This window comes from Globicephala melas, chromosome 5 (assembly GCF_963455315.2).
Source record: "Globicephala melas chromosome 5, mGloMel1.2, whole genome shotgun sequence".
Lineage (NCBI taxonomy): Eukaryota > Metazoa > Chordata > Mammalia > Artiodactyla > Delphinidae > Globicephala > Globicephala melas.
This window is the reverse complement of record NC_083318.1, coordinates 38,559,721-38,570,075: the sequence shown is the minus strand read 5'-3', so window position 1 is coordinate 38,570,075 and position 10,355 is coordinate 38,559,721. Positions and strand designations below refer to the sequence as shown.

Here is a 10,355-nt window from a genome sequence, read left to right as displayed (position 1 = left end):
AAGCATGTTGCAAACAGATGATTCCAGATAACTCTTTTTTATTTAAGTGGGTGAATTTTATTTTATATAAAGTATACCTCAATAAACCCACTTTTTTTTAATTTAGCAAGGTAATATTTTATTGATTGATTTAATAAGTTTCAAAAGATATTTTTCTTAATTGGGGTATAGTTGTTTCACAATGTTGTGTTAGTTTCTACTGTACAGCAAAGTGGAGTTCTCTGTGCTATATAGCAGGTTCTTATTAGATTCCAGAAAACTCTTGATTGAAATTCTGCCCTAGTAGTCATTTGAACATATGTTGGATCTATTTCTGACCCATGGACCTCTTTGGGGGCTTGGTTTTCAAGAGATACATTGTTCACTGTAGATGGAAAGGTGTGTGGAGAGACACTATGTGTTGTTATTCCTACATATAAAGTAAAAGTTGGGAAACTAATATTAGACATTATGTGTGAATGAAATAAATAAGCCATATATATGGTAACAGAGAGACAAGAGATACAAAGACGGGACCTGACCTTTTCTGTGAATGGACCTGAAGCTCTGATGGCCAGTGGCCAATGGGAAGGGAGTGAACTGTGCTCATTGAAAGATTTGGAGCCAAATACATAGAAACTGCTGTGGGAACTGAATGGGAAACAACATTTGTGCTGGATTTTGGTAGCTCTTGTAATAGATCGTGACTGCAAATTTGTGATGAAGATCACACATAAGAGCTTTCTTAATATGAACCTGGAGTCCCAGGCAAGAAACCACATAAAATAAGTGATTAAACTTAAAGTTAGATAACTGTGTCCTTGGACATTCATTGGCCCTTTTTCTATTTCTGAGATAATCTGGTTATTAAATGACATCAAAGAGATAGAGCCGGGCTTCCCTGGTGGTGCAGTGGTTGGGAGTCCGCCTGCCGATGCAGGGGACACGCGTTCGTGCCCTGGTCCGGGAGGATCCCACATGCCGCAGGGCGGCTGGGCCCGTGGACCATGGCTGCTGAGCCTGTGCATCTGGAGCCTGTGCTCCACGATGGGAGAGGCCACAATGGTGAGAGGCCCGCGTACTGCAAAAAAAAAAAAAAAAAAAAAAAAGAGATAGAGCCACAAATAAGGGCATGTATACCACCTCTCCTCCTATTCCAGAAGCTTAATTGTGAATGGAAAGTTCTGGTTTAAGTCACAAATCTTGAAGATAAGAGATGGGACAAGTAAGCACCTAGAATTGGAAACATCTTATTTTGGCTTATTGGGAAGGGTGGGATCATAAAGATGAGAGGACTAAGGTTTATTGGGTCTTGATCTTAAAAGCACATTTGTACCCAGGTAGTACTTGGAACACACCTGTGATTCATCCCATATAGAACAGAGTCAAGCAGTTTGCTTGTAGCATTTCTGAGATGGTGGTCCATACTCCACTCTTCCACTGTTCAGCCTCAAGCAAGCCGTTTAGCTCCTCCAGCTTTGGGTTCAAATTTGTAAAATGAGGACAATGTTCTCTTTCTTGCAAGAATGAGAAGTAGATTAAAGGAGGTATGTGTAAAACATGATCTGGTAAATTGTAGGTTCATGAAAATTACTGGTTTTCTCTTCCCTTTTGTTACCTCTTTCTGTAACATCATGCTAAATGAAAGTTTGGAGCAGTAGGGAATACATTTCTCAGAATCCAGGTCTATATTTTTCCAGGAAGGGTACAGCCACAGTTCATAATATATGATGCATTCAGCTCAAGTCTTACTAAATGGAACAACTCTGTATCAGGATCTAACTATACCTGGAATTCTCTATAGCCCGAGAATGATTTCATATGGCACTGGATTGGGGCAGCTCTTTGAGGCTCCACATATAAATATAATGATTTACATAAATATTTTTTCTATCACAATATTTCAAGACTGTGGGATTACATTTGCATACCTCAGATGATCTCATTATACACTATTTTATCTCCCACTTTCTGTCCCCAGTTAGTTAGGTCCTATGATATTAAGCTGTCTGAAAAGGCAGTCTCTGCTTCTGAATTTCAGATTTTGGCTTACAAGTGAATTGGTGCTGATAAAGTGATGTTATATGTAGATAAGAAGCACAGGAGACTTCCTGGAGGCCTTATCTACTTCCTTAATATCTTTTAAGCCAACCTTTTGGGGTCTTATCTGCCTATGCATGGAACTCCAATAAGCAATATACCTAAAGCCACCTCCTCTCCTCATTAAGTTGATTCAATTTTAACTTTCCCATCAGGATGCTCTGTCCCAGTGAACATTTGGCCTCATCGCCTTTTTTATTTCCAGCTGTCAGTTTGAAAACTGGTGACTGTCTATCTGCCTTTCCCATTTTGCAGCATCAGCAGAACTAGTCAGGTGCTTCCTGTTTGCAGAAGACTTGCCATCATCTTCTACCAGAGGTGCTGAATCTGCACAGCTGGCCAAGTTCAGCAGATGGCTGGCAGGGGATTCAGCCCGGGATTATGCTGGTTGAAAAAACACAGGCATGGAATGTGTGCTCCAGGCACCACCAGAGAGTGAGTTCCCACTTGGACAAAGCAGCTCATCAGAGGAGGCCACGTGGAAGATGATAGGAAGAACCTGGGCGGGGGGCAGAGAAGTGAAAAGGAAGAGGGAGGGCCATGATGAGTCTCTTTCAGGCTCATGCCCTGTTTGATGAGTGAAAAATATCCCAATTTTCAATTCTAGAAGTATTGGCCATTTACCATGAAACTTTTTGTCAAAGAACTTGTGGAGACATGGGCTCTTTAGTGGGGCTAATGACAGCCTCTGGGGGGGCTCACGCTAAGGAGTACTTCCCAGAATTTCTGCTGCCAGTGTCCTTGTATCCATGGTGAAAGAGAGCCACCCCCCACCTCTGCAGGAGAACCTCCAACACTAGCAGACGCTTTGCCGTGTGGATGAAAGGCTCTTGGTGCTGCAGCCAGGAGTCAGTGCTGTGTTTCTCACATGGGAGAGCCAACTTCAAGACACTGGTCCACAAGAGACCTCCCAGCTCCACATAATATCAAATGGCAAAAATCTCCCAGAGATCTCCATCTCAACACCAACACCCAGCTTCACTCAATGACCAGCAAATTACAGTGCTGGACGCCTTATGCCAAACAACTAGCAAGACAGGAACAAAACACAACCCATTAGCAGAGAGGCTGCCTAAAATCATAATAAGGCCACAGACACCTCAAAACACACCACAAGACATGGACCTGCCCACCAGAAAGAAAAGATCCAGCCTCATTCACCAGAAAACAAGCACTAGTCCCCTCCACCAGGAAGCCTACACAACCCACTGAACCAAACTTAGCCACTGGGGGCAGACACCAAAAACAACGGGAACTAAGAACCTGCAGCCTGCAAAAAGGAGATCCCAAACACAGTAAGATAAGCAAAATGAGAAGACAGAAAAACACACAGCAGATGAAGGAGCAAGATAAAAACACACCAGACCTAACAAATGAAGAGGAAATAGGCAGTCTACCTGAAAAAGAATTCAGAATAATGACAGAAAACATGATCCAATATCTTGGAAATAAAATAGAGAAAATGCAAGAAACATTTAATAAGGACATAGAAGAACTAGAGAGGAAAAAAGCAATGATGAACAACACAATAAATGAAATGAAAAATACTCTAGGAGGGATCAATAGCAGAATAACTGAGGCAGAAGAATGGATAAGTGATCTGGAAGATAAAACAGTGGAAATAAATACTGTAGAGCAGAATAAAGAAAAACAAATGAAAAGAACTGAGGACAGTCTCAGAGACCTCTGGGACAACATTAAACACACCAAGATTGGAATTATAGGGGTCCCAGAAGAAGAAGAGAAAAAGAAAGAGACTGAGAAAATATTTGAAGAGATTATAGTTGAAAAAGTCCCTAATATGGGAAAGGAAATGGTTAATCAAGTCCAGAAAGCACAGAGAGTCCCATACAGGATAAATCCAAGGATAAACATGCCAAAACACATACTAATCAAACTATCAAAAATTAAATACAAAGAAAACATATTAAAAGCAACAAGGGAAAAATAACACACAAGGGAATCCCCATAAGGTTAACAGCTGATCTTTCATCAGAAACTCTGCAAGCCAGAAGGGAGTGGCAGGACATATTTAAAGTGATGAAGAAGAAAAACCTACAACCAAGATTACTCTACCCAGCAAGAATCTCATTCAGATTTGATGGAGAAATTAAAACCTTTACAGACAAGGAAAAGCTGGGAGAATTCAGCACCACCAAACCAGCTTTACAACAAATGCTAAAGGAACTTCTCTAGGCAAGAAACACAAGAAAAGGAAAAGACCTAAAATAACAAACCCAAAACAACTAAGAAGATGGGAATAGGAACTTACATATTGATAATTACCTTAAATGTAAGTGGATTAAATGTTCCCACCAAAAGACACAGACAGGCTGAATGGACAAGACCCATATACATGCTGTCTACAAAAGACCCACTTCAGACCTAGGGACACATACAGAAAGAAAGTGAGGGGATGGAAAAAGATAGTCCATGCAAATGGAAACCAAAAGAAAGCTGGAGTAGCAATTCTCATGTCAAACAAAATAGACTTTAAAATAAGGACAATTACAAGAGACAAAGAAGGTACATAATAACAAAGTACATAATGATCAAGGGATCGATCCAAGAAGAAGATATAACAATTGTATATATTTATTCACCCAACATAGGATCACCTCAATACATAAGGCAAATACTAACAGCCATAAAAGGGGAAATTGACAGTAACACATTCATAGTAGGGGACTTTAACACCCCACTTTCACCAATGGACAGATCATTCAAAATAAAAATAAAAAGGAAACACAAGCTTTAAATGAAACATTAAACAAGATGGACTTAATTGATATTTATAGGACATTCCATCCAAAAACAATAGAATATACATTTTTCTTAACTGCTCAAGGAACATTCTCCAGGATAGATCATATCTTGGGTCACAAATCAAGCCTTGGTAAATTTAAGGAAATTGAAATTGTATCAAGAATCTTTTCCAACCACAACTCTATGCGACTAGATATCAATTACAGGAAAAGATCTGTAAAAAATACAAACACATGGAGGCCAAACGATACCCTACTTAATAACGAAGTCATCACTGAAGAAATCAAAGAGAAAATCAAAAATTACCTAGAAACAAATGACAATGGAGATACGACGGCCCAAAGCCTATGGGATGCAGCAAAAGCAGTTCTAAGAGGGAAGCTTATAGCAATACAATCCTACCTTTAGAAACAAACATCTCAAAAAACAACCTAAAGTTGCACCTAAAGAAATTAGAGAAAAAGAACAAAAAATCTCCAAAGTTAGCAGAAGGAAAGAAATCATAAAGACCAGATCAGAAATAAATGAAAATGAAATGAAGGAAACAATAGCAAAGATCAATAAAACTAAAAGCTGGTTCTTTGAGAAGATAAACAAAATTGATAAGCCATTAGCCAGACTCATCAAGAAAAAAAGGGAGAAGACTCAAATCAATAGAAGTAGAAATGAAAAAGAAGTAACAATTGACACTGCAGAAATACAAAGGATCATGAGAGATTACAAAAAGCAACTATATGCCAATAAAATGGACAACCTGGAAGAAATGGACAAATTCTTAGAAAAGCACAGCATTCCGAGGCTGAAGCAGGAAGATATAGAAAATATAAGCAGACCAATCACAAGCACTGAAATTGAGACTGTGATTAAAAATCTTCCGACAAACAAAAGGTCAGGACCAGATGGATTCACAGGCAAATTCTGTCAAACATTTAGAGAAGAGCTAACACTTATCCTTCTCAAATTCTTCCACAATATAGCAGAAGGAGGAACAGTCCCAAATGCATTCTATGGGGCCACCATCACCCTGATACCTAAACCAGACAAAGATGTCATAAAGAAAGAAAACTACAGGCCAAAATCACTGATGAACATAGATGCAAAAATCCTCAACAAAATACTAGCAAACAGAATCCAGCAACACATTAAAATGATCATACACCATGATCAAGTGGGGTTTATTTCAGGAATGCAAGGATTCTTCAATATATGCAAATCAATCAATGTGATACACCATATTAACAAATTGAAGGAGGAAAACCATATGATCATCTCAATAGATTCAGAGAAAGCTTTTGACAAAATTCAACACCCATTTATGATAAAAACCCTGCAGAAAGTAGGCATAGAGGCCATATGTGACAAATCCACAGCCAACATCGTCCTCAATGGTGAAAAACTGAAAGCATTTCCACTAAGATGAGGAACAAGACAAGGTTGCCCACTCTCACCACTCTTTTTCAACATAGTTTTGGAAGTTTTAGCCACAGCAATCAGACAAGAAAAGGAAATAAAAGGAATCAAACTAGGAAAAGAAGAAGTAAAGCTGTCACTGTTTGCAGATGATATGATACTATACATAGAGAATCCTAAAGATGCTACCAGAACACTACTAGAGCTAATCAATGAATTTGGTAATGTAGCAGGACACAAAATTAAGGAACAGAAATCTCTAGCACTCCTATACATTAATGATGAAAAATCTGAAAGTGAATTTAAGAAAACACTCACATTTACCATTGTAACAAGAATAAAATATCTAGGTATAAACCTACCTAAGGTGACAAAAGACCTGTATGCAGAAAATTGTGAGACAATGATGAAAGAAATTAAAGATGATACAAATAGATGGAGAGATATACCGTGTTCTTGGATTGGAAGAATAAACATTGTAAAAATGACTCTACTACCAAAAGCAATCTACAGATTCAATGCAATTCCTATAAAACTACCACTGGCATTTTTCACAGAACTAGAACAAAAAATTTCACAATTTGTATGGAAACACAAAAGACCCTGAATAGCCAAAGCAATCTTGAGAATGAAAAACGGAGCTGAAGGAATCAGGCTCCCTGACTTCAGACTATACTAAAAAGCTACAGTAATCAAGACTGTATGGTACTGGCACAAAAACAGAAAGATAGATCAATGCAACAGGATAGAAAGCCCAGAGATAAACCCACACACATATGGTCACCTTATCTTTGATAAAGGAGGTAGGAATGTACAATGGAGAAAGGACAGCCTCTTCAATAAGTGGTGCTGGGTAAACTGGACAGGTACATGTAAAAGCATGAGATTAGAACACTCCCTAACACCATACACAAAAATAAGCTCAAAATGGATTAAAGACCTAAATGTAAGGCCAGAAACTATCAAACTCTTAGAGGAAAACATAGGCAGGACACTCTATGACATAAATCACAGCAAGATCCTTTCTGACCCACCTCCTAGAGAAATAGAAATAAAAACAAAAATAAACAAATGGCACCTAATGAAACTTCAAAGCTTTTGCACAGCAAAGGAAACCATAAATAAGACCAAACGACAACCCTCAGAATGGGAGAAAATATTTGCAAATGAAGCAACTGACAAAGGATTAATCTCCAAAATTTACAAGCAGCTCATGCAGCTCAATAACAAAAAAACAAACAACCCAATCCAAAAATTGGTCAAAGACCTAAATAGACATTTCTCCAAAGAAGATATACAGATTGACAATAGACACATGAAAGAATGGTCAACGTCATTAATCATTAGAGAAATGCAAATCAAAACTACAATGAGATACCATCTCACACCAGTCAGAATGGCCATCATGAAAAAATCTAGAAACAATAAACGCTGGAGAGGGTGTGGAGAAAAGGGAACACTCTTGCACTGCTGGTTGGAATGTGAATTGGTACAGCCACTATGGAGAACAGTATGGAGGTTCCTTAAAAAACTACAAATGGAACTACCATATGACCCAGCAATCCCACTACTGGGCATATATCCTGAGAAAACCATAATTCAAAGAGTCATGTACCAAAATGTTCATTGCAGCTCAATTTACAATAGCCAGGAGATGGAAGCAACCTAAGTGTCCATCATCGGATGAATGGATACAGAAGATGTGACACATATATACAATGGACTATTACTCAGCCCTAAAAAGAAATGAAATTGAGTTATCTGTAGTGAGGTGGATGGACCTAGAGTCTGTCATACAGAGTGAAGTAAGTCAGAAAGAGAAAGACAAATACCATATACTAACACATATATACAGAGTCTAAGGAAAAAAAATGTCATGAAGAACCTAGGGGTAAGATGGGAATAAAGATACAGACCTACTAGAGAATGGACTTGAGGATATGGGGAGGGGGAAGGGTAATCTGTGACAAAGTGAGAGAATGGCATGGATATATATACACTACCAAACATAAAATAGATAGCTAGCAGGAAGCAGCCGCATAGCACAGGGAGATCAGCTCAGTGCTTTGTGACCACATAGAGGGGTGGGATAGGGAGGGTGGGAGGGAGGGAGATGCAAGAGGGATGAGATATGGGAACATATGTATATGTATAACTGATTCACTTTGTTATAAAGCAGAAACTAACACACCATTGTAAAGCAATTATACTCCAATAAAGATGTTAAAAAAATAAAAAATAAAAGGCAGCCTACAGCTGTATTAAAAAAAAAAACTCCAACTAAAATAATACTGTCTAAATGACTTGAAACTATTGATCGTATCTATAGTTCTATATAAAATAATGGACATGCACAATGCACATATGGGATAAAATTGCCATAAGTCCTATTGGACAACCTAGAATTGACTTTCAGTCCTCGCCAAGCATTCTACTAGACTAAGCCCCTAAAAGGAAAGAAAGAACTGGGGCTTTTAAGACCTGGCATCAAGGAATATGATGGATCCAGGGCAGCAATGTTACTTCTTAAAGGAATAGTGTTCTGCTTTCTGCCTGTGGATGCCACCAAGTAAACATCGTTAAAGTCTCCCCCGTCTACCGCTGTCATGTCTAAGTCAGAGTCTCCCAAAGAGTCCCAACAGCTGTGGAAGCTCTTCATCAGAGTTTTCAGCTTTGGAACAACAAGTGAGAGTCTGAGGAGCCATTTTGAGCAAAGGAGAATGCTCATAGACCATGTGGTAATGAGGGATTCAAACACCAAGCACTCCAGAGGCTTTGGGTTTGTCACATATGCCATTGTGAAGGAGGTAGACGCAACCATGAATGCAAGGCCACACAAGGTGGATGAAAGAGTTGTGGAACCAAAGAGGGCCATCTCAAGAGAAGATTCTCAAAGACCTTGTGCCCACTTAACAGTGAAAAAGATTTTTGCTGGTGGCATTAAAGAAGACACTGAAGAACAACACCTAAGAGATTATTTTGAACACTTGGGAAAAATTGAAGTGATTGAAATCATGACAGACCAAGGCAGTGGCAAAAAGAGAAGATTTGCTTTCATAACTTTTGATGACCATGACTCTATAGACAAGATTGTCATTCAGAAATACCGCACAGTGAATGGCCATAACTGTGACGTAAGGAAAGCCCTTTCAAAGCAAGAGATGGCTAGTGCTTCATCTAGCCAAAGAGGTCGAAGTGGTTCTGGAAACTTTGGTGGTGTTCACTGAGGTGATTTTGGTGGGAATGACAACTTTGGTTGTGAAGGAGACTTCGGTGGTCAAGGTGGCTTTGGTGGCAGCTGTGATGAAGGTGGATATGGTGGCAGTGGGGATGGCTATAATGGATTTGGTAATGATGGTGGTTATAGAGGAGGTGGCCCTGGTTACTCTGGAGGAAACAGAGGCTATGGAAGTGATGGACAGGGTTATGGAAACCAGGGCAGTGGCTATGGAAGGAGCAGAGGCTATGACAGCTATAACAATGGAGGAGACAGAGACAGCTTTGGTAGTGGTAGTGGAAGTAATTTTGGAGGTGTCAGAAGCTACAATGATTTTGGCAATTACAACAATCAATCTTCAAATTTTGGACCGATGAAAGGAGGAAACTTTGGAAGCAGAGGTTCTGGCCCCTATGGTGGTGGAGGCCAATACTTCGACAAACCACAAAACCAAGGCGGCTATTGCAGTTCCAGCAGCAGCAGCAGCTATGGGAGTGGCAGAAGGTTTTAATTACTGCCAGGAAACAAAGCTTAGCAGGAGAGGAGAGCCAAGAAGTGACAAGGAAGCCACAGGTTGCAACAGATTTGTGAACTCAGCCAAGCACAGTGGTGGCAGGGCCTAGCTGATACAAGGAAGACATGCTTTAGACAATACTCATGTGTATGGGTAAAGAAACCTCAAGGACTGTATTTGTGACTAATTGTATAACAGGTTATTTTAGTTTCTGTTCTGGGGAAGTATACAGCATTCCAACACAGGGTTTTAGTGTAGTTTTTTTGTGTTTTTTTGCATCCATGCTGTTGATTGCTAAATGTAATAGTCTGATCATGATGCTGAATAAATATCTTAAAAAAAAAAAAACTTGTGGAAATCCAGATATAC

General features: G+C 39.3%; 1 pseudogene; it reads left to right on the top strand.

Annotated features, from left to right (window-relative positions):
* The first annotated feature begins 8,861 nt into the window (after nt 1–8,861).
* Nucleotides 8,862–9,983, top strand: LOC115857357 (heterogeneous nuclear ribonucleoprotein A1 pseudogene; annotated as a pseudogene).
* The last annotated feature ends 372 nt before the right edge of the window (nt 9,984–10,355 follow it).